The 23,078-nt window shown below is 41.8% G+C and overlaps 3 non-coding genes and 1 pseudogene across 3 annotated transcripts; all 4 read left to right on the top strand.

Moving 5' to 3' along the window:
* Positions 1-12,394: 12,394 nt before the first annotated feature.
* LOC119310162 lies at positions 12,395-13,635 on the top strand (annotated as a pseudogene).
* Positions 13,636-15,787: 2,152 nt separating this feature from the next.
* Positions 15,788-15,879, top strand: LOC119313226. Its single transcript, XR_005151598.1, has one exon. It is a non-coding gene; the product is annotated as a small nucleolar RNA SNORD96 family (small nucleolar RNA).
* Positions 15,880-16,388: 509 nt separating this feature from the next.
* Positions 16,389-16,473, top strand: LOC119313481. The gene has a single exon (XR_005151761.1). It is a non-coding gene; the product is annotated as a small nucleolar RNA U36a (small nucleolar RNA).
* A 53-nt stretch (positions 16,474-16,526) lies between these two features.
* Positions 16,527-16,617, top strand: LOC119313263. The gene has a single exon (XR_005151629.1). It is a non-coding gene; the product is annotated as a small nucleolar RNA Z223 (small nucleolar RNA).
* Positions 16,618-23,078: the final 6,461 nt, after the last annotated feature.

Below are 23,078 nucleotides of genomic sequence, written 5' to 3'. Positions count from 1 at the left end.
GAGGGGCGGCCAGGAAGGGCCGCGCGCCCCCTCTCCCTCTGGTCCGAATTGGACTAGGAGGGGGGGCGCCCCCCTCTTTCCTTCCCCTCCTCTCCCCCTTCCTTCCCCTCCTAGTAGGAGTAGGAACGGAGGAGTCCTACTCCTACTAGGAGGAGGACTCCTCCTCCTGGCGCGCCCAGCAAGGGCCGGCCGGCCTCCCCCTCCCTCCTTTATATACGGGGGCAGGGGGCACCCCATAGACACACAAGTTGATCTACGAATCGTTCCTTAGCCGTGTGCGGTGCCCCCCTCCACCATATTCCACCTCGGTCATATCGTCGCGGAGTTTAGGCGAAGCCCTGCGCTGGTAGAACATCATCATCGTCACCACGCCGTCGTGCTGACGGAACTCATCCCCGAAGCTTTGTTGGATCGGAGCCCGGGGATCGTCATCGAGCTGAACGTGTGCTGAACCCGGAGGTGCCGTACGTTCGGTGCTTGGATCGGTCGGATCGTGAAGATGTACGACTACATCAACCGCGTTGTCATAACGCTTCCGCTTATGGTCTACGAGGGTACATGGACGAACACTCTCCCCTCTCGTTGCTATGCATCACCATGATCTTGCGTGTGCGTAGGAATTTTTTTGAAATTACTACGTTCCCCTTCAGTGGCATCCGAGCCTGGTTTTATGCGTTGATGTTATATGCACGAGTAGAACACAAGTGAGTTGTGGGCGATACAAGTCATACTGCTTACCAGCATGTCATACTCTGGTTCGGCGGTATTGTGAGATGAAGCGGCCCGGACCGACATTACGCGTACGCTTACGCGAGACTAGTTTCACCGTTACGAGCACTCGTGCTTAAAGGTGGATGGCGGGTGTCTGTCTCTCTCACCTTAGCTGAATCGAGTGTGGCTACGCCCGGTCCTTGCGAAGATTAAAACAGCACCAACTTGACAAACTATCATTGTGGTTTTTTATGCGTAGGTAAGAACGGTTCTTGCTAAAAGCCCGTAGCAGCCACGTAAAACTTGCAACAACAAAGTAGAGGACGTCTAACTTGTTTTTGCAGGGCATGTTGTGATGTGATATGGTCAAGACGTGATGCTATATTTTATTGTATGAGATGATCATGTTTTGTAACCGAAGTTATCGACAACTGGCAGGAGCCATATGGTTGTCGCTTTATTGTATGAAATGCAAACGCCCTGTAATTGCTTTACTTTATCACTAAGCGGTAGCGATAGTCGTAGAAGCAATAGTTGGCGAGACGACAACGATGCTACGATGGAGATCAAGGTGTCGCGCCGGTGACGATGGTGATCATGACGGTGCTTCGAAGATAGAGATCACAAGCACAAGATGATGATGGCCATATCATATCACTTATATTGATTGCATGTGATGTTTATCCTTTATGCATCTTATCTTGCTTTGATTGACGGTAGCATTTTAAGATGATCTCTCACTAAAATTATCAAGAAGTGTTCTCCCTGAGTATGCACCGTTGCCAAAGTTCGTCGTGCCCAGACACCACGTGATGATCGGGTGTGATAAGCTCTACGTCCATCTACAATGGGTGCAAGCCAGTTTTGCACACACAGAATACTCAGGTTAAACTTGACGAGCCTAACATATGCAGATATGGCCTCGGAACACGGAGACCGAAAGGTCGAGCGTGAATCATATAGTAGATATGATCAACATAGTGATGTTCACCATTGAAAACTACTCCATCTCACGTGATGGTCGGTTATGGTTTAGTTTATTTGGATCACGTGATCACTTATATGACTAGAGAGATATCTATCTAAGTGGGAGTTCTGAAGTAATATGATTAATTGAACTTAAATTTATCATGAACTTAGTACCTGATAGTATTTTGCTTGTCTATGTTTGTTTGTAGAGAGATGGCTCGTGCTGTTGTTCCGTTGAATTTTAATGCGTTCCTTGAGAAAGCAAAGTTGAAAGATGATGCTAGCAATTACACGGCTGGGTCCATAACCTGAGGATTATCCTCATTGCTGCACAGAAAAGTTACATCCTGGAAGCACCGCTGGGTGCCAGGCCTGCTGCTGATGCAACTGACGACGTTAAGAATGTCTGGCAGAGCAAAGCTGATGACTACTCTATAGTTCAGTGTGCCATGCTTTACGGCTTAGAACCGGGTCTTCAATGACGTTTTGAACGTCATGGAGCATATGAGATGTTCTAGGAGTTGAAGTTAATATTTCAAGCAAATGCCCGGATTGAGAGATATATGAAGTCTCCAATAAGTTCTACAACTGCAAGATGGAGGAGAATAGTTCTGTCAGTGAACATATACTCAAAATGTCTGGGTATAATAATCACTTGATTCAACTGGGAGTTAATCTTCCGGATGATAGCGTCATTGATAGAATTCTCCAATCACTGCCACCAAGCTACAAGAGCTTTGTGATGAACTATAATATGCAAGGGATGAACAAGACTATTCCCGAGCTCTTCGCAATGCTAAAAGCTGCGGAGGTAGAAATCAAGAAGGAGCATCAAGTGTTGATGGTCAACAAGACCACTAGTTTCAAGAAAAAGGGCAAAGGGAAGAAGAAGGGGAACTTCAAGAAGAACAGCAAGCAAGTTGCTGCTCAAGAGAAGAAACCCAAGTCTGGACCTAAGCCTGAAACTGAGTGTTTCTACTGCAAGCAGACTGGTCACTAGAAGCGGAACTGCCCCAAGTATTTGGCGGATAAGAAGGATGGCAAAGTGAACAAAGGTATATGTGATATACATGTTATTGATGTGCACCTAACTAGAGCTCGTAGTAGCACCTGGGTATTTGATATAGGTTCTGTTGCTAATATTTGCAACTCGAAACAGGGACTACGGAATAAGTGAGCACTGGCCAAGGACGAGGTGACAATGCGCGTGGGAAACGGTTCCAAAGTCGATGTGATCGCGGTCGGCACGCTACCTCTACATCTACCTTCGGGATCAGTTTTAGACCAGAATAATTGTTATTTGGTGCCAGCGTTGAGCATGAACATTATATCTGGATCTTGTTTGATGCGAGATGGTTATTCATTTAAATCAGAGAATAATGGTTGCTCTATTTATATGAGTAATATCTTTCATGGTCATGCACCCTTGAAGAGTGGTCTATTTTTATTAAATCTCGATAGTAGTGATACACATATTCATAGTGTTGAAACCAAAAGATGCAGAGTTAATAATGATAGTGCAATTTATTTGTGGCACTGCCATTTGGGTCATATCGGTGTAAAGCGCATGAAGAAACTCCATACTGATGGACTTTTGGAATCACTTGATTATGAATCACTTGGTACTTGCGAACCGTGCCTTATGGGCAAGATAACTAAAAGGTCGTTCTCCGGAACTATGGAGCGAGCAACTGATTTGTTGGAAATCATACATACTGATGTTTGTGGCCCAATGAATGTTGAGGCTCGCGGCGGGTATCGTTATTTTCTCACCTTCACAGATGATTTGAGCAGATATGGGTATATCTACTTGATCAAACACAAGTCTGAAACATTTGAAAAGTTCAAAGAATTTCAGAGTGAAGTAGAAAATCATCGTAACAAGAAAATAAAGTTTCTACGATCTGATCATGGAGGAGAGTATTTGAGTTATGAGTTTGGCCTACACTTGAAACAATGTGGAATAGTTTCACAACTAACACCACCGGGAACACCACAACGAAATGGTGTGTCCGAACGTCGTAATCATACTTTACTTGATATGGTGCGATCTATGATGTCTCTTACTGATTTACCGCTATCGTTTTGGGGTTATGCTTTAGAGACGGCCGCATTCATGTTAAATAGGGCACCATCAAAATCCGTTGAAACGACGCCTTATGAACTGTGGTTTGGCAAGAAACCAAAGTTGTCGTTTCTTAAAGTTTGGGGCTGCGATGCTTATGTGAAGAAACTTCAACCAGATAAGCTCGAACCTAAATCGGAGAAATGTGTCTTCATAGGATACCCAAAAGAGACAATTGGGTACACCTTCTATCACAGATCCGAAGGCAAGACAATCGTTGCTAAGAATGGATCCTTTCTAGAGAAGGAGTTTCTCTCGAAAGAAGTGAGTGGGAGGAAAGTAGAACTTGATGAGATAACTGTATCTACTCCCTTATTGGAAAGTAGTTCATCACGAGAACCAGTTCCTGTGACAACTACACCAATTAGTGAGGAAGCTAATGATAATGATCATGAAACTTCAGATCAAGTTTCTACTGAACCTCGTAGGTCTACCAGAGTAAAATCCGCACCAGAGTGGTACGGTAATCCTATTCTGGAAGTCATGTTACTTGACCATGATGAACCTACGAACTATGAGGAAGCGATGATGAGCCCGGATTCCGCAAAATGGCTAGAAGCCATGAAATCTGAGATGGGATCCATGTATGAAAAAAAGTATGGACTTTGGTTGACTTGCCCGATGATCGGCAAGCCATTGAGAATAAATGGATCTTTAAGAAGAAGACTGACGCTGATGGTAATATAACTATCTATAAAGCTCGACTTGTTGCAAAAGGTTTTCGACAAGTTCAAGGGGTTGACTGCGATGAGACTTTCTCACCCGTAGCGATGCTTAAGTCCGTCCGAATCATGTTAGCTATTGCTGCATTTCATGATTATGAAATTTGGCAAATGGATGTCAAGACTGCATTCTTGAATGGATTTCTAGAAGAAGAGTTGTATATGATGCAGCCGGAAGGTTTTGTTGATCCAAAAGGTGCTGACAAAGTGTGCAAGCTCCAGCGTTCCATTTATGGACTGGTGCAAGCATCTCGGAGTTGGAATAAACGCTTTGATAGTGTGATCAAAGCATATGGTTTTATACAGACTTTTGGAGAAGCCTGTATTTACAAGAAAGTGAGTGGGAGCTCTATAGCATTTCTAATTTTATATGTAGATGACATATTATTAATTGGAAATGATATAGAATTTCTGGATAGCATAAAAGGATACTTGAATAAAAGTTTTTCAATGAAAGACCTCGGTGAAGCTGCTTACATATTGGGCATCAAGATCTATAGAAATAGATCAAGACGCTTAATAGGACTTTCACAAAGCACATACCTTGACAAAATTTTGAAAAAGTTCAAAATGGATCAGGCAAAGAAAGGATTCTTGCCTGTGCTACAAGGTGTGAAGTTGAGTCAAACTCAATGCCCGACCACAGCAGAAGATAGAGAGAAAATGAAAAATGTTCCCTATGCTTCATCCATAGGCTCTATCATGTATGCAATGCTGTGTACCAGACCTGACGTATGCTTAGCAATAAGCTTGGCAGGAAGGTACCAAAGTAATCCAGGAGTGGATCACTGGACAGCGGTCAAGAACATCCTGAAATACCTTAAAAGGACTAAGGATATGTTTCTCGTATATGGAGGTGACAAAGAGCTAGTCGTAAACGGTTACGTCGATGCAAGCTTTGACACTGATCCGGACGATTCTAAATCACAAACCGGATACGTGTTTTTATTAAACGGTGGAGCTGTAAGTTGGTGCAGTTCTAAACAAAGCGTCGTAGCGGGATCTACATGTGAAGCGGAGTACATAACTGCTTCGGAAGCAGCAAATGAAGGAGTCTGGATGAAGGAGTTCATTTCCGATCTAGGTGTCATACCTAGTGCATCGGGACTAATGAAGATCTTCTGTGACAATACTGGTGCAATTGCCTTGGCAAAGGAATCCATATTTCACAAGAGGACCAAGCACATCAAGAGACGCTTCAATTCCATTCGGGACCAAGTCCAAGTGGGAGACATAGAGATTTGCAAGATACATACGGATCTGAATGTTGCAGACCCATTGACTAAGCCTCTCTCACGAGCAAAACATGATCAGCACCAAGACTCCATGGGTGTTAGAATCATTACTATGTAATCTAGATTATTGACTCTAGTGCAAGTGGGAGACTAAAGGAAATATGCCCTAGAGGCAATAATAAAGTTATTATTTATTTCCTCATATCATGATAAATGTTTATTATTCATGCTAGAACTGTATTAACCGGAAACATTATACACGTGTGAATACATAGACAAACATAAAGTCACTAGTATGCCTCTACTTGACTAGCTCATTAATCAAAGATGGTTATGTTTCCTAATCATAGACATGTGTTGTCATTCGATTAATGGGATCACATCATTAGGAGAATGATGTGATTGAAATGACCCATTCCATTAGCCTAGCACTTGATCATTTAGTATGTTGATATTGCTTTCTTCATGACTTATACAAAGTTCCTGCAAGTATGAGATTGTGCAACTCCCGTTTACCGGAAGAACACTTTGTGTGCTACCAAACGTCACAACGTAACTGGGTGATTATAAAGGTGCTCTACAGGTGTTTCTGAAGGTACATGTTGGGTTGGCATAATTCGAGATTAGTTGTCACTCCGATTGTCGGAGAGGTATCTCTGGGCCCTCTCGGTAATACTCATCACCTAAGCCTTGCAAGCATTGTAACTAATGAGTTAGTTATAAGATGATGTGTTACAGAACGAGTAAAGAGACTTGCCGGTAACGAGATTGAACTAGGTATTGGATACCGACGATCAAATCCTGGGCAAGTAACATACCGATGACAAATGGAACAACGTATGTTGTTATGTGGTTTGACCGATAAAGATCTTCGTAGAATATGTAGGAACCAATATGGGCATCCAGGTTCCGCTATTGGTTATTGACCGGTTCTAGGTCATGTCTACATAGTTCTCGAACCCGTAGGGTCCGCACGCTTAACGTTACGATGACAATTTTATTAAGAGTTTACATGTTTTGATGTACCGAAGTTTGTTCGGAGTCCCGGATGTGATCACGGACTTGAGGAGGAGTCTTGAAATGGTCGAGACATAAAGATTGATATATTGGACGACTATATTCGGACACCGGAAGTGTTCCGGGTGATTTTGGAGAAAACCAGAGTGCCGGAGGGTTACCGGAACCCCCCCCCCCCTGGAGAGTTAATGGGCCACATGGGCCTTGGTGGGAAGAGAGAGGGGCGGCCAGGAAGGGCCGCATGCCCCCTCTCCCTCTGGTCCGAATTGGACTAGGAAGGGGGGGGGCGCCCCCCTCTTTCCTTCCCCTCCTCTCCCCCTTCCTTCCCCTCCTAGTAGGAGTAGGAAAGGAGGAGTCCTACTCCTACTAGGAGGAGGACTCCTCCTCCTGGCGCGCCCAACAAGGGCCGGCCGGCCTCCCCCTCCCTCCTTTATATACGGGGGCAGGGGGCACCCCATAGACACACAAGTTGATCTACGAATCGTTCCTTAGCCGTGTGCGGTGCCCCCCTCCACCATATTCCACCTCGGTCATATCATCGTGGAGTTTAGGCGAAGCCCTGCGCCGGTAGAACATCACCATCGTCACCATGCCGTCGTGCTGACGGAACTCATCCCCGAAGCTTTGCTGGATCGAAGCCCGGGGATCGTCATCAAGCTGAACGTGTGCTGAACTCGGAGGTGTCATACGTTCGGTGCTTGGATCGGTCGGATCGTGAAGACGTACGACTAGATCAACCGCGTTGTCATAACACTTCCGCTTACGGTCTACGAGGGTACGTGGACGAACACTCTCCCCTCTCGTTGCTATGCATCACCATGATCTTGCGTGTGCGTAGGAATTTTTTTGAAATTACCACGTTCCCCTTCAAGCACGGCATATTCTGTGGTTCTCCATGGGCGTGATTCCAACTTGCGGGCAAGAATTTTGATGAGTTTTCCTCTTTGGTAGTCACTTGTGCCGAAGCTACTCCAGAAAAAACATGTGCCGCAGCCATCGAGCACGGCCATGGCTGGAAGTGTACACATGTGAACATGTAGAGGTAGGTATCCCGCATAAATTTCTGAACGAATTCCTCTTCGTCGACCAAATGAATGTTCGGGATACCGAGTTCCGATGATGAAATGGATATGAGGGGAACGGGGACGTGACCGGGACCTTACCAAGGCGGCCACCGAGTAGTGTATGTGTAGGACAAGCCCATATAACTACTAGGGAAAATCCTAGTAGTAGCGCGGGTTTAATGCCCACTAGTAGCGTGTGACACCGCGCTACTAGTATGGCGCTACAGCTATTACTTAGCAGTAGCGCGTGTGACATGCGCTACTGCTAAGACATATAGCCACATCATGTGTTCACTCACGCACTACTGCTAATCTAGCTAGTAGCGGCATGTTTTCTATCCATCGCTACTAGTATTCTTTTTTTAGTGTATTTATATGCCGTTATATAAATTTTCGTACAATACCAATTATGAGGTTTATATCATTATGTCCATAAAAGTGTGTCAAATGAAGGTGGATTAGTTTCAAGTGGAGGCAACATGTGGTGCATATCGAAAGTATAGTACTAATCCAAACTTGATCTAGTTTGGACTAGTAGTACTTTCGATGTGCACCACATGTTGCCACTACAAGAAATATGTCAACTAGTGACCTTCTGTCAGTGATCCTGGAAGAATTGGTCATAGATCTATGACCATTTTAGACCAATTGGTCAAAAGCTGTTCGGGGGGCTCCAAACCCTAAACTATAACGACCATTTAGGTCAGACAGGTCGTAATTTCCTTACATGAAATGGTCATAAAGCAGATAGCACTAGTCCACTGCCTTATTTATAGCTGATCATGACCAATATAGATGGTCATAACCTTGTAAATTGTGGTGGGTTACTATGACTAGGCGCCACCTCATTAGTTTTGCCTATGTGTCATGTCCATGTGGCAGTTTTTGCCCGAGGTTGTGAAGCAACCTATATTTCTGTCATTCCCAAAATTCCCAAAAAATCTCATAAATTCTTTGGGTCATATCTTCGTCAAATATGTAAAAAACCTTCCTTGCCTAGTTCTAAAATTATTCGAAAATATTCATTTTCCTATTTTGTTCAGAAAAACACTTTGTGAAGGAAGTACCACTTTGGCATGTCCAAATGGTATCCATTTTCTACAGTGCTTTCCTATGCCCAAATAACCATGCTCCACCAAATGCTAGCTCAATCCATTCATTATTTTGAGCCCAGCTTCAACATTCGTATTTATGCTCAGTGTTGTACTTTGCAAAGCAAGTACCACCTAGGCTCCTCCTTTTGAGCTGAAAATTTGTGAAGATGGTCTTCTTAGTAACTAATCATCCTCAGCCAAAACTCACGCCCGTTAGCCATGTGCATTTCCCGTACTGCTAATCAAACACTTGGCTTCTTATTCACGTTTGAGCATCGATTGCTCTCCTCATGAGAATCTTATATTGTGATTTTCTTACTAGCACCTACCTGGGGAGTGCCCAACCCACTAGACATGCCTAGGCCGCCCAGAACACATGGCAACGGCACGGTCACGCGGTGACCACGCGGCGGGCATGCGAGTTTACGCGCTCTAGAGTTGGGGCCCTCGGCCACCGTCCAAACCTCGACGTATCGCCACCAAACCATGTATTTATGATTAAATAGGTACTTATGTGACTAGAAATGACTTTTGGAAAAAATAAATAGCAAACTATGAGGCAGCTGCAGTTCAAATTTGACCCGCTTCCATCTGAATCGGCGGGAATTTGTCTTTTTCACCAGAGGTGGATCAAAACTTTTGACACCCAACCATTTTGTCAATTGTGCATTAAATATGGCCTAGTATTTTAGGAAATTGATTTGGTCCAATTTTGCAACAAATATATGGTAGGTCCTTCACAAAAAAAACTCATTTCACGCACTCAAAAAATGGAAAATGAATTTTCCGTGCAAAGAAAATGAAAACTCCCTTAGGAAACATTGTTTGGAATTCCAAGATGCACCCTTGTGCACAATATGAGATCATTTGAACAAACTATGCCATGAATGTGGCCATAAGATTGATCATTTGACTTGAAAGCCATGAATCTTCACGCATGATAGCTCATTTTTTAGAACACTTTTTTAAAATAATTTCCGTATTACAAGTTTATATTTTTCCTAGAAACATGGTCACATATAATGACACAATGCGAAGGTTTTCCAATTTTTTGTTTTTTTAATTTTTTATGCCTGTTTCAAAATGCGGTCAAAACGGCGGGCTTGACCGTTCCTAGCTAGTTGTTGAATCTTGGAAAACTTTTGATGTTTCTCTGATTAAATAGATACTTATGTACCTAGAAATGATTTTTGGAAAAACTAAAGAGCAAACTATGAGGCAGCTGCAGTTCAAATTTGACCCGCTTCCAGCTGAATCGACGGAGATTTGTCTTTTTCACTAGAGGTGGATCAAAACTTTTTACACCCAACCATTTTGTCAATTGTGCATTGAATATGGCCTAGTATTTTATAAAATTGATTTGGTCCAATTTTGCTTGGTAGGTCCTTCACAAAAAAACCTCATTTGGGGCACTCAGAAAATGGAAAATCAATTTTCCGTGCAAAGAAAATGAAAACTCAGTTAGGCAACATTGTTTGGAATTCCGAGATGCACCCTTGTGCACAATATGAGATCATTTGAACAAACTATGCCATGAATGTGGCCATAAGATTGATCATTTGGCTTGAAAGCCATGAATCTTCGCACATGATAGCTCATTTTTTAAAACACTTTCTAAAAATATTTTCTGTATTACAAGTTTATTATTTTTCCTAGAAACTTGGTCACATATAATGACACAATGCAAAGGTTTTCCAATTTTTTGATTTAATTTGAATTTTTTATACCCATTTCAAAATGTTGTCAAAACGACGGGCTTGACCGTTCCTAGCTAGTGGTTGAATCTTGGAAAACTTTTGATGTTTCTCTAATTAAATAGATACTTATGTACCTAGAAATGATTTTTGGAAAAAAATAAAGAGCAAACTATGAGGCAGCTGTAGTTCAAATTTGACCCGCTTCTAGCTGAATCGCTGGAGATTTGTCTTTTTCACTAGAGGTGGATCAAAACTTTTTACACCCAACCATTTTATAAATTGTGCATTAAATATGGCCTAGTATTTTATAAAATTGATTTGGTCCGATTTTGCAACAAATATTTGGTAGGTGCTTCACAAAAAAAACCTCATTCGGGGCACTCGGAAAATGGAAAATGAATTTTCCGTGCAAAGAAAATGAAAACTCCCTTAGGCAACATTTTTTGGAATTCCAAGATGCACCCTTATGCATAATATGAGATCATTTTAATAGACTATGCCATGAATGTGGCCATAAGATTGAGCATTTGGGTTTAAAGACATGCATATTCAAACTTGATAGCTCGTTACTGAGAACACTTTTTTAAAATAATTGCCGTATTACAAGTTTACAATTTTTGCTGGTAACTTGGCCACATATAACGACACAATGCGACGGTTTTGCAATTTTTTGATTTTATTTTGAATTTTTTAAGCCCGTTTCAAAATGCAGTCAAAACGGCGGGAATGACCGTTCCTAGCTAGTGGTTGAATCTTAGAAAACATTTTGTGTTCTATGATTAAATAGATACTTATGTACCTATAAATGATTGTTGGAAAAAATAAAGAGCAAACTACGAGGCAGCTGCAGTTCAAATTTGACCCGCTTCCGGCTGAATCGGCGGAGATTTGTCTTTTTCACTGGAGGCGGATCAAAACTTTTTACACCCAACCATTTGGTCAATTGTGCATTAAATATGTCCTAGTATTTTAGAAAATTGATTTGGCAAAATTTTGAAACAAATATTTGGTAGGTCCTTCACAAAAAAAATCATTTTGGACATTCAAAAAATGGAAAATGTTTTTCTTGCCCAAAAACTCATTTCTCATGACATATTTTTAAAGATATTTATCTTATTTCATGTTTGTTAGTTTTCCTGAAAACTTATTCACATTTGGTGACACAATGAGAAGGTTTTTAATTTTCTTTTGGAATTTTCTCAAGTCATAAAATTGCTGATATGATTTTAAAAAGCTGTTTTTAGTCAACTACGACCAATTTAAATGGTCATAACATGGTACTGCATTCTAATTAGTCCGTGGACGTCTCACGCGGATAGGGCACGGAACACCGTCGGATGCTCGCAGATCCAACGACAGTCCTCGGCCTACCACACCAACCCCAAGACCACCTAAGCCGAAACCCTAGCTCTACTCGTGGACGATTTCCATCCACCAACCCCGCCTCCTTTCTTTCTCTGCCCCTCGCTCCCTCACGCACCCACAATCCCTCCCCCGAAACCCTTGCCACCGCCACCTATGCCTCTTCTTCCGGCATGTTCTGGCGGGCGTCGCCGGCGCGCATCCCAGATCTGAGCTCCCCTGCCTCCGCTCTTCCCTCCCCTCCGGCCAGATCCGCCTCTTGCATCCCCGGTAGCTCATCCCCAACCCCTTCCCATAGCTAGGATTTCGCTGGTGGCGTTCCCACCAATTTCGGCGTGGTGGCGGCGACTGTGCTCCGCCCTCTTCGATGCCCTCCAACCTAGACGCAAGGCACGGGCATGGCCATGGCGGCGGCCAGATCCACCCCCTCCCTCATCTCCTCGCTGCCGCCACCTTCTCCCCGTCCTGCAGCGGCGCGTCCCACCACCACCTCCTTCCTTGATGCGTCCCGCAGCGATGCCTATCGCGACACGCAGATGCCATCCCTCTCCCTCAATCCCCACCGCGTTCCCGAATCCCCAGCGCGGCAGTGCTGTGGCTGTGGGGTGACTCTGCTCCTGCACCTCACGGCGCCGGCCGCGAGCAAGCCGACGGTGGTGGTGGCCGGCCCAGTGTCGTGGGTCGAGGAGGTGAGGCTGTTCCACATATATTGTGGGCAGGGCTTCAAGGTCATCAAGAACTCCTGGGACGACAAGAGCTACCTCCTCATGCAGGTAGGAACACACTCGCTCATACTGCATACACACGCGCCATTAGTTCATCTGCAGATTGATTGATGATTGGCGTACCAATGTACCACACGGCAATGGCGTTTTTGCAGAGCACTTCCAAGATGGCGAGCAGGACGAGGTACTGCACGGGGAGGATCAAGTCCTTCGTCGTCCCCCTTGGCAACTACTCCCTCGACACCACTGCTTCTCCAGGTACACGTATACCAAGCAGAGTATGCAAGTATTTGTACATCGTACCCCGCACCGTGTATGCAGTTCCACAGCTGCCGACAACTTACCGGAGTAATTTCCTTGTTTCCACCTCTGCTTGCAGTGTCCTTCTTTGAGGTGAGCGAGCAACAATGTCGCCAGACTGAGATCACACCAACAATCAGGAATCTTTGCAGTGTTAAATGCTTTCTTCTTATAATGCTTTGGTTATTTGGGTCCTGGAGTGATTTTTCTACGTGTGCAGCTACTTGGAGTGCTGGAGAACTTGAAGGGGATAACATCACCTCAGGTGGCCTCTCAGTGCGTGCTCCAGGCATATGCAACTTGAAATGTGCAGCTTGTCAACGGGACAGACACAGGCAAACTTTCACAGTTTCGCTCGAATTTCGTGAGCACGGATCAAGATAAAGGTTGCAACTTCGCAGCCTACGTACCCTCCGAAGAGGACACGCCCCTGCAGGTATGTTTATCACTACCCCTGTAATCTAAGCAGCTATCTGAACTGACAAAACTAATGTTGTGTCTGATATGATTTTGTGCAGAGGGCTGAGTGGATCAAATACCTGGGAACATTCATGAACTCCGAACACAGGGCCAATGCAGTATATAATGCAGTTAAGACCAGTAAATGCGACTGAATTTGCATGTGGTGATCAGCCAAGAAAATTGTGTTTATGCATTCAGTAATACTACTCTCTATGTAGCATTTTTCTAACTGTACAATAGCACTCACTCCTCTACTGTCACATAATAGATTAGCCTTTAATTCATCTAGTTTGATCAAAACAGAACCATTGATTAATACTATATGATTGTTACTGTACATTTGGTTACAGATTTCTTTGAACTGGTTTGATTCCCTGGTGATCTACATCTTTTACTTACTCACATGCTTGTCTGAATTTGCTACTGCAGTTACCCTAGTGGTGAACGAGATAGGCATTCTATTGCTTGTTTCCTTGCTTCCACAAATTAAAACTCAGTAATCTTGTTAACTGCTACTGCTGTCATGAACCACACATGTGAGATGAACTTAACATTGATTTGCTCGTGTGTCAAGTATGGATAGACTTTGCTATTCACCATTATTCAGGCGGTTGAAGTGTGCGTGTTGCTGCGGCTGTTATGATGCCGTTGGGTTGTTATCACTAGTAGTAGTCCTATCAAATTGCCTGTGAGTAGTTCATTACCATGCTATCCAGGGGATATTCATTTATGTGCCTCTGAATTCGTTCTTGGTGTGTATGTATGTATATGTGCTAGCAACATGAGTAGGAATTAGCATCATGCTTGGCTTGGATGAATTGCATGCATACATTGATCCAGGGAAAAGTGTATGGCTGATATAATCCTCTTTTTCACAAAGCTATTATACACTTTGGGAAATACAGTAATTTGTTCTTTACTAAATGCACTGCAAGTATGGATGCTGATACATGCATGCATCTAGGGTGAGTCGCACCTAGTTGTTATTTATGCATCTCCAGTCGTATCTAGTATTGTTTTAATGGAATCAGTACAAATTTTTGTGTACATTGGGATTGCTCAGTTTGCTTCATATTATGGTGTAAATGTCTTGCTAGCTTGTTGTGGCAGCCGGCTGGATTATCGCTCATAGTGTCACTCGTATCACGTTACATTGGCTAGGCTTCTACCGGCTATTCTGGTGCCGTGCTACGCTGGCTGGGCTTCTCTGGACCAGTAAAAAAATTTAATAGATCGATCATTCGCATGGAGAGATCGATCCTTCCGTGCGATCCGTTTGGTGAAAAAAAAAGAGAATGGGATCCATCGGGGTAGTATATTTGTACTGGTATGATGAACAAGAGCTTCCAGTTAATTACATAATATTGGTGATGTAGTTTTACTTGCCTAGTTGTTCATCGGGCCGATCTCTGGTATTGTTTGAGTGCGGCAACTAGTTTGGCTAGCCTCTCTATGATTTATTCTGATAGCTTATGGAGTGCTTCTATCTATATTTGTGAAAAAAATTACCCAACAAAAAAATGTTAATCAGTCCGCTCTCTCAAAGTTGAGTTTGGGCTGCTGCATATGAATGATTTTTTTTCGCAGTTTGATTTTGAGTTTGCTGTTGCTGCTAAAGTAGCAACAACAAAAATCATGCTTTGGTTCCCCAAAATTCATATGGCACGTGCATCTCTACATACACACACATATGAATATGCACCTCGGTTTGGCTCAGTTTGCATGTTTACGTTAGCTTTAACTTTGACTGAAACTATGTTGGTGACACTTGCATCAATGGTGTGTTCTGCCCTTATAGATGTCCTTGGAGAAGATGGCCATTGGAGTGAAGGGGAGGCACAACCTTGTCCTGCTCGAGGAGGAGGAGGAGGAGGAGGACCACCCGAGCTCGATGACGACACGTCAACAGGTAGCACTCGCCTCCCTCCCAAGGTGAAGGTCTGATCTGCCTGTTTAGATGGTCTGCTCTTGTCTTATGCATATGAGTGGAGAAGAAAGCAATTGGACTGAATTATATTTGCATGTGAGGGGAGCTATCCTTTTGGTAGATGCAGAGTATGGATTCACAAAATTCACCACATGAGCGTACTACCTAAATCCAAATTCTGGATACAACTTGCGTGCTTGAAAAGATTATTTGATTGAATGCTTGAAAAGATGAGTCGCTAAAGTGAATGATGTGAGGGATGTTCTCACGTATTACTGTTAGTGTCGTTCCTTTTCTGTCTTCTTTGTCAGATTTTGTTTTTTGTAGTAATTTAAGTTCTATTTTATAGACCTATTTGTTTGTGTTACTGTTCTATTTGTTCGGTGATGAAAAACCTGTTAATCATACCATCTTTTGGGACTGATTGGTCGCAATGTGCCCATGTTGTCATTCTGCAATTCTGAGGACAAATTGAACAGCTTGACTGTAATTCTTCTGAATACTTTCGAACTTACATGTCATCTATTTTTTTAGTTTTTTTATTCTGTTGTTTACTATGTATAGAATATGACTGGACAACGATGAAAACCGAATAAAGCACCATCCTTTTGGACACCTAATGACTGGACAAATATGTTCATATTTTTAAGTTGCTTTGATCTTTATTGATAATTTTTTGGTCTAAAATCTTTCTCTATGAAGAGAGTACAAGCAGACGGACAGTCTGAACTGATGCCATGTTGATATGTCTGCATCATCTATGCTACCCTCGTGGTTGGCATCCGAGAGAAAAAAATTGTGCACTTTGTTCTTCTAATAAGTTACATTTTTTTAAATTCTTCCGCTTTTTGTCCTGTTTGCACTTAGCTTCTACTATCCCTCTTTGTTGCACTTGGTCTGAGGGGGATGTAGTGGGCCCGGATAGAGAAATGGTTTACTTGCCAACCCTTTGCAGCGTTTGCCATTTCTTTGGATTAGTGGGAGTGATTTGAACCTTACCCGTGCTTCTAATTAATTCATGAAGGACAAGTGAAAACATGGTTGAATTTCTTAATATGAGGCAAAAAGGGACACTCTCATTATTGTCATTCTTTTAGATTCATGTGTTCTGTTTGACCATGGCTGTGATGAAAAACACTTTCAACAAACATCCCAGTTCTGCTTCTGAAAATTCATGACAGAGAAACCTGTTATACAAGATCTGTTTAGTACTCATGTATTATGGCCGTGGCTTATTTAGTATGTGCTTGATGTGCCTTGTGTACTGGTGCCTAAGTAGCTTCTTTTAGGGGATAATCTACTGGTTATAGAAAGATTTTACTCTTGTGCTGTGGAATAGATGGTTCATGTGTACTACGATGTACTAGTTGAGCTCTGCTGGCTGTACTAGTCGAACTCTGCTCCTTCTAACTCATATCAATTTTGCTCCTGCTGCTGTACAAGTGATGCTTGTTTGATTGTTGATGGACAGGAACTAGCAAACTTTGTTTTTGCTACGGTGGATGTCGATGCCGGTGAGCCTGCAACATCTCCGATGAGCTGCAGGACCTGGACACCTTAGGTATGCCCTGCTCCTCCTCCTTCCACCCTCATCTCATGTGCGCCAAGTCCATCTATCTCATGTGCATGTAGATCATGATGTACTAGAACCCTACAATATAACTACTGATGTAATATGCAAAGAACAAATTGAGACCATGTTCTGTATCCTGACCTGTTATTTTCTTCTCTAGCAAATTGTAGACATGAATCTCTAGTTGACCTATTGTTTCATAGACATATATCTGCATTTCTGCTGCTTTATCATACATTCGATACATAAATCTGCATTTCGGTGAAATTTTGTTAAATATATATTTTCTAGATAGTCTATACACTAAACCTGAAGGTTTGAATATCTACTCCAGGAATGAAAATGCTACTCTAATGACTTTGTATTCACCCTTTTACAGGAGCTCTATGCCTAGGAAATTTCAAGTTTGAAGTGGCGTTTTCTGATACTCCAAAAAAGTTAAGAAGTCTGGAGTGTATTTGTAGTAGGACTTATATGTTCTCATAGTATCACATGTAATGGTGAAATGAATTATGTAAAGATTGTGCTATTAGCCAAAATTGGCATGTGGTTTGATAATTCTCATTTGTTTGCTATTCTGACTGAAATAATTTTGTGGAAATTGAAACATTGGCTGTCTTTAATTAGAACCTGACAAGTGGGACCTAATAGTATTTGGCATATAAAAAGGCCATTTTCCAAATAATATTCATAGGAAAAAAACATAAAAACTAAGGAAATGGACTGTAAAAAGGCCGAGGCCCAATTGAGAAATAGATGTAGCCCAAAAAAGAAACCAACAAAGGATCACAACCTTGGAAATAGAAAGGATGCAACATTGGGCTTGGCCCATGAAGTCGACAAAAAATTGACAGGAAAAAAAATAGAAAGGCTGAATTAATGGGCTCGGCCCATCTAAAGCACCGAAATGGACCGGGCTGATTCTATGTAACGACCTTTTGAATTGGTCGTAATTTTGCCACGTCAGATTGCCACGTCGGGACCGACGTGGCCTGGGCAGACAACCAGTGACCAAAACAAAAGGTCATGGGTTCAACGACCTTCTGTTTTGGTCGTAAACATCTATGACCTTCTCACACAGAAGGTCGTTAATTTCAGTTTACGACTGCCAGCTTTTGACCTTCTGTTTTTGTCACAAAAAGGTCGCAAATGAAAAACAATGACCTTTCAGTGACCAATAGTCAAGGTCACAAGTTGACATATTTCTTGTAGTGTGCCTCCACTTGAATCTAATCCGCCAGCATAAGCTATTTAATCATCATCATAGTCATTACCACCAACAGTAGCTATTTAATCATCACAGTCATAGTGTAGCACATCATAATCTTCAAACTCATTCTAGCTAGCTAATCACCACCAACACTAGCTGGGTAGCTATCTAATCACCACCAACAGTAGCTAATAATAATCATCATAGTCATTACCACCAACACTAGCTATTTAATCACCATAGTCATAGTGTAGCACATCATCATCTTCAAACTCATTTCTAGCTAGCTAATCACTCATGCTGCTCTCTCTCAGATATAATAGCATAAAACATGTGCAACACTACTGCTTTCATCATGTTGGAGCATGTAGATGAACCTGTCTCCTAATCATGGGCTGTGCTTCTAATTGCCTCCCCTAGTACTTCTCTACAATCGTTCATAATGCTCCAGTTTTTCACTATTAAGCATTCCTCGCTATTAGAAATCCTGAATGCACTAAAGTGCAGTGTAGGATGTCTTGGCCGTAAGCTAACCATTCTCATGCGACCTTTAGTCTCGACCCAATGAGGCACAACATTCATCGGGAGTCCCTGTTGAAGAACATTGTATAGTAACAAACTTAGGAATGAAGTTTAGCTTAAAAAATAATGTATGCAAAAGATGCACTAAGGACAAATAGTAAAAATCTTACCATCCTTCCTAAATAGATGTGACCGTAGTTCAGTACGAACACTATTGGCCGCACCTTTTGAGTACCAAGATTTTTAAGTCTAGAAAAATATTTTTTCTTGACATTATGAAGATCCTCAAGCCATGAAACATAATGACTTATCTCCTCGTAGTTTAGTTTAGCCACGAAACACTATTGACCTACTACTGTCATGCCTACCAAGCGCCGAACATGTTTGCTTGAATGGAAATAAGCTGTCAATAGAAATTAGTTGTCAACTATTTTTGAATAAACAATATCAAAGACATAAATATGGTTGAGAAACTCACACAATGGTATAATTGGAGGCGTCTGCACATCGACCCAGATGTCGATATTACCTTCAATATCATCTTCCGGAAGAATATCAAAGGTGATAACCATAGCAGGCTCAAATGCATAAGTCTTGCATAGTGGTTGCCAAGTTTTGCATTCGAAATAGGTGTAGGTGTCTGCGTTGTATAATTTTGCGTGGAAAGTATAACCATGCTCGGTCTTCAAGTAAACTCTCTTTACCTCCATAGTAGTTTTCATAGGACTGAAACCTATCTTATCCAAGATAAAAACTCTTGCATGGCAGGGGATACACTAGTAGAATAGTAAAAAAAAAATATAAGTAGAAGCAAATGAAGTAGATGTCATGCTTAATTACGAAAAAAGACTTGTCGTTGTGACTTACTGTATCCACTTGGAAGTTCTCGTCCAGCTTGATGTTGAAGCGCCTATCATATCTAGAAAGATTCTGTCGCACAGGCCGCACTCGTCTTCGCAGTATTGTCAAATACCGAAATCCTTTTCATCGTCAGACATTTCCTATGTTCATAGTTGAAACATTAATTGAAAACGATCAAAACAACTACCAGGATACTCAACATACATATCCAGGGCACTCATTATTTCCTACATATTTTGGCACAAGTCATGCTAAAATTCACGGAAAAATCCAGCATGACCTTTGCTAAAATACGACATATATCGAGCGCCTGAAATTTGCCGGAATGGAAATGAATCAACACTCTGGAAAAACATAGGCCACTCGGAGTTGTCACCTGCAAACATGACCGGCCACTTGGGAAAGCACGTATCCTATTTGAGCAACACAACATAGACATTTCAGAATACTTATAGGACTCATATCGACATGAGCATTCAATAAGCAAAACCAAATCATAAAATAAATAAGTATTCAAATTAGCATGCATTCAATAAGCAAACACTACTAGAGAAAAGCTTAGCAGTAGCGCTTGTTTTTGTGCTACCAGTAGCGCGGGGACCAGCGCTACTGCTACGACGCTACAGCTATTTTGTAGCAGTAGCGCATTTCTAGACCAGCGCTACTGGTAAGTTCAACTACTAGTAGCACGTTTTTAGGCCAACGCTACTGCTAACATTTATGTTTTTTTTAATATTTTGGTGATGTACACATGTTTAAACAGATATATCTTTTATACAATAACAACTCATCATGAACTAGTCTCTTTAAATAGCATATTCATTACCAGTAGTCATCACCACCAAACAACATATATAACAAGTTGGTCACTAGTCATAATCACAACTCCTCATCCTCCTCATCAACTCTAACACATTATAGCACATAATAACACATTCTACCTAGGACCTACTCCTCTCATAGGACCTACTCTACCCTCTCTTAGGTAAAATATCATAAAACAAGATACGCATTGACTCTTCATTAAGGAAACTGAATTGTCCATAATGAAGAACGGAGATCATCCTGTCTCCAAGTCTTGGCCTACGCACAATGTTGCTTCCAAGTAGCTCTCTACGATGGTTTAAACATTTTTTCCAATCATTTATTATCATGGCTTCCTCGCTTTTAGAAGTCCGGTATGGACAGGAGTGATGTGGATACTGTGGCTGACCTGGCCGTGGTGGCCGTAAGCTCATAACATAAACGCGACCTCTTGGCAACATCAGACGAGGCACACAATCCATAAGGATTTTCTGTTCAAAAATATAGTAATAACTTTGTAGTTAGCAATGTAGTTTAGTTTTAGAAAAAATTATGCAAAAGATGCACGGATGTCGTAATAGTAGAAAATCTTACCATGATATCTCCATTGATGTTGCCATAGCACACCACGTGCACTAGTGGCACATATGGACCATAATTTTGAGGAATTCGATAATAGCTATTGTAATTCTCAAGATCAGTAAAAAATGTGATAAGACCATCTTTCTCCTTATAAGTTAATTGTGCTTCATCATTGTAGTAGTAGGTTATGTCTACCATCTTCCATACATTTTTTGAAGAATGAAAATAAGCTGTCAATGGAAATAAGCCGTCAAATATTTTGAAATAAACAATATAAATTACTTAGTAAATATGTTTAAGAAACTCACACAATGGTAGAACTGGAAGCGTTTCAACAAGGACCCAAATGGTCATATCATTTTCGTCGATGTCAGGATCACCAAGATCGAAGGTGAGAAGCATACCCTCATGAAAATCATACGCCTTGGAAAGGGCTTCCCAATTCGGGCAACCAAAATTGGATGAGTTCACAGAATTGTATAGTTTTACAGCAAAATCATAACCATGATGGGTCCTTAGTTGAATTACCTTTGTCTCCGTGCTTTCATGATCTTCAAAACCCATCTTCTCCAAGACATAGCGTCTTGCATGGCATGGGATAAGCTAGTCGAATTGTAAAAGACAGAAAGTACACGTTGAAGAAGCAGAGAAGTCGTGCAAAAATATCAACATCGAAGGTCTCTTGGAGCTTTATGCTGAAGCGCTGACCTTCTACCAGGTGAGGCCTGTCGCACATACCACGCTTATCTTCGTAGTAAACGCACATAGCAAATTCCCTTTCGTCGTTAGACATTTCCTAATAGGTAATTAATAATCCATCATCGAATACATATATAGTAGTTTGTAGCAAAGCTCATCATATAACAACTAAAACACCTAAAATTTGTACTTTGTAGGAGTTTGTAGCAAAGATCATCATATAATCCATCATGAATACATATATAGTAGTTTGTAGCACAAACCGCGCTCATCTTTTGCATTCAATAAGAAAATAACTAATAGGTAATTAATAAGCCATCATGGAATACATATATAGTAGATTCTAGCAAAGATCGTCATATAATATCACTAATACATCTCGAATAATAGCTCCTCTAGGTTCAGTGTGCCGCGGTGGACACCCAAAGAGAAGGAACCAACACCGGATCATAGCTCTGGTGAGATCCCCAAAGAAACTACCAGGTATTGGAGAACCGGCCATTCGCCAACGCAACCAAGTAGCGCTGGACGTGCGCGTTCTCCTCCGTGACACGGTGTTGTACCACCTGCGCGGGGGACACAAACCTCTCCACCGATGCAGGCCCACGTGACCGCCACCAAAGAAGCTCCAGGTCGACGACGGGCTGGCTCCTCACTAAGCTGCGCTCACCAGAAGGTAGCACAACCCAGTACCAGCCCGGTGGAGCCCAGTCCCGGACATGGCCCCTCGGCTCAGCTAGGAGTCCTCCGCCGTGTCGACGACGAGGATGCGGGATAGGCATCATCGACGTCGAGAACAAAATGCTTAATTATGAAAACAAAATTAATAAACACTTAGCAAAATTTGGCATGACCTTTGCTAAAAACAGGATCAATCGAGCGCCTGAAATTTGCCACAACGTAAACGAATTAAATTGACATTTCTGGCAAAACATAGGCCACTCGGAAAAATATGACATGTTCAAAATATGACATGTCCACTGCAAATTTGCATATAACAGGAAAAATTGATTGAACCAAAAAAATAACAACATTGCTTTAACTAAAAAAATACCTAGAATTCTCTTAACTACACCTAAAATAACTAAAACACCTAAAAATATGTTAACCTCACCTAAAACAACTAAACCACCTAAAATTCTGTTAACTACACCTAAAACAACTAAAACACCTAGAACTCTTTTAAATACACTTAAAACAAATTCAACATTATTCTAAGAACACCTACATTATTCTAAGAACCTACATTTTTAACTAAAACACCTACAAATTTAACTAAAACACCTAAAAATTCAACTAAAACACCTACATTATTCTAATAACCTACATTTTTAACTAAAACACCTACAAATTTAACTAAACCACCTACATTATTCTAAGAACCTACATTTTTTCAACTAGGATTCAAAATAATTAG

Source organism: Triticum dicoccoides, chromosome 5B (assembly GCF_002162155.2).
Source record: "Triticum dicoccoides isolate Atlit2015 ecotype Zavitan chromosome 5B, WEW_v2.0, whole genome shotgun sequence".
Taxonomy (NCBI): Eukaryota; Viridiplantae; Streptophyta; class Magnoliopsida; order Poales; family Poaceae; genus Triticum; species Triticum dicoccoides.
Note: the sequence above shows the minus strand (reverse complement) of the source record. Positions and strands in the feature narration are given on the sequence as shown.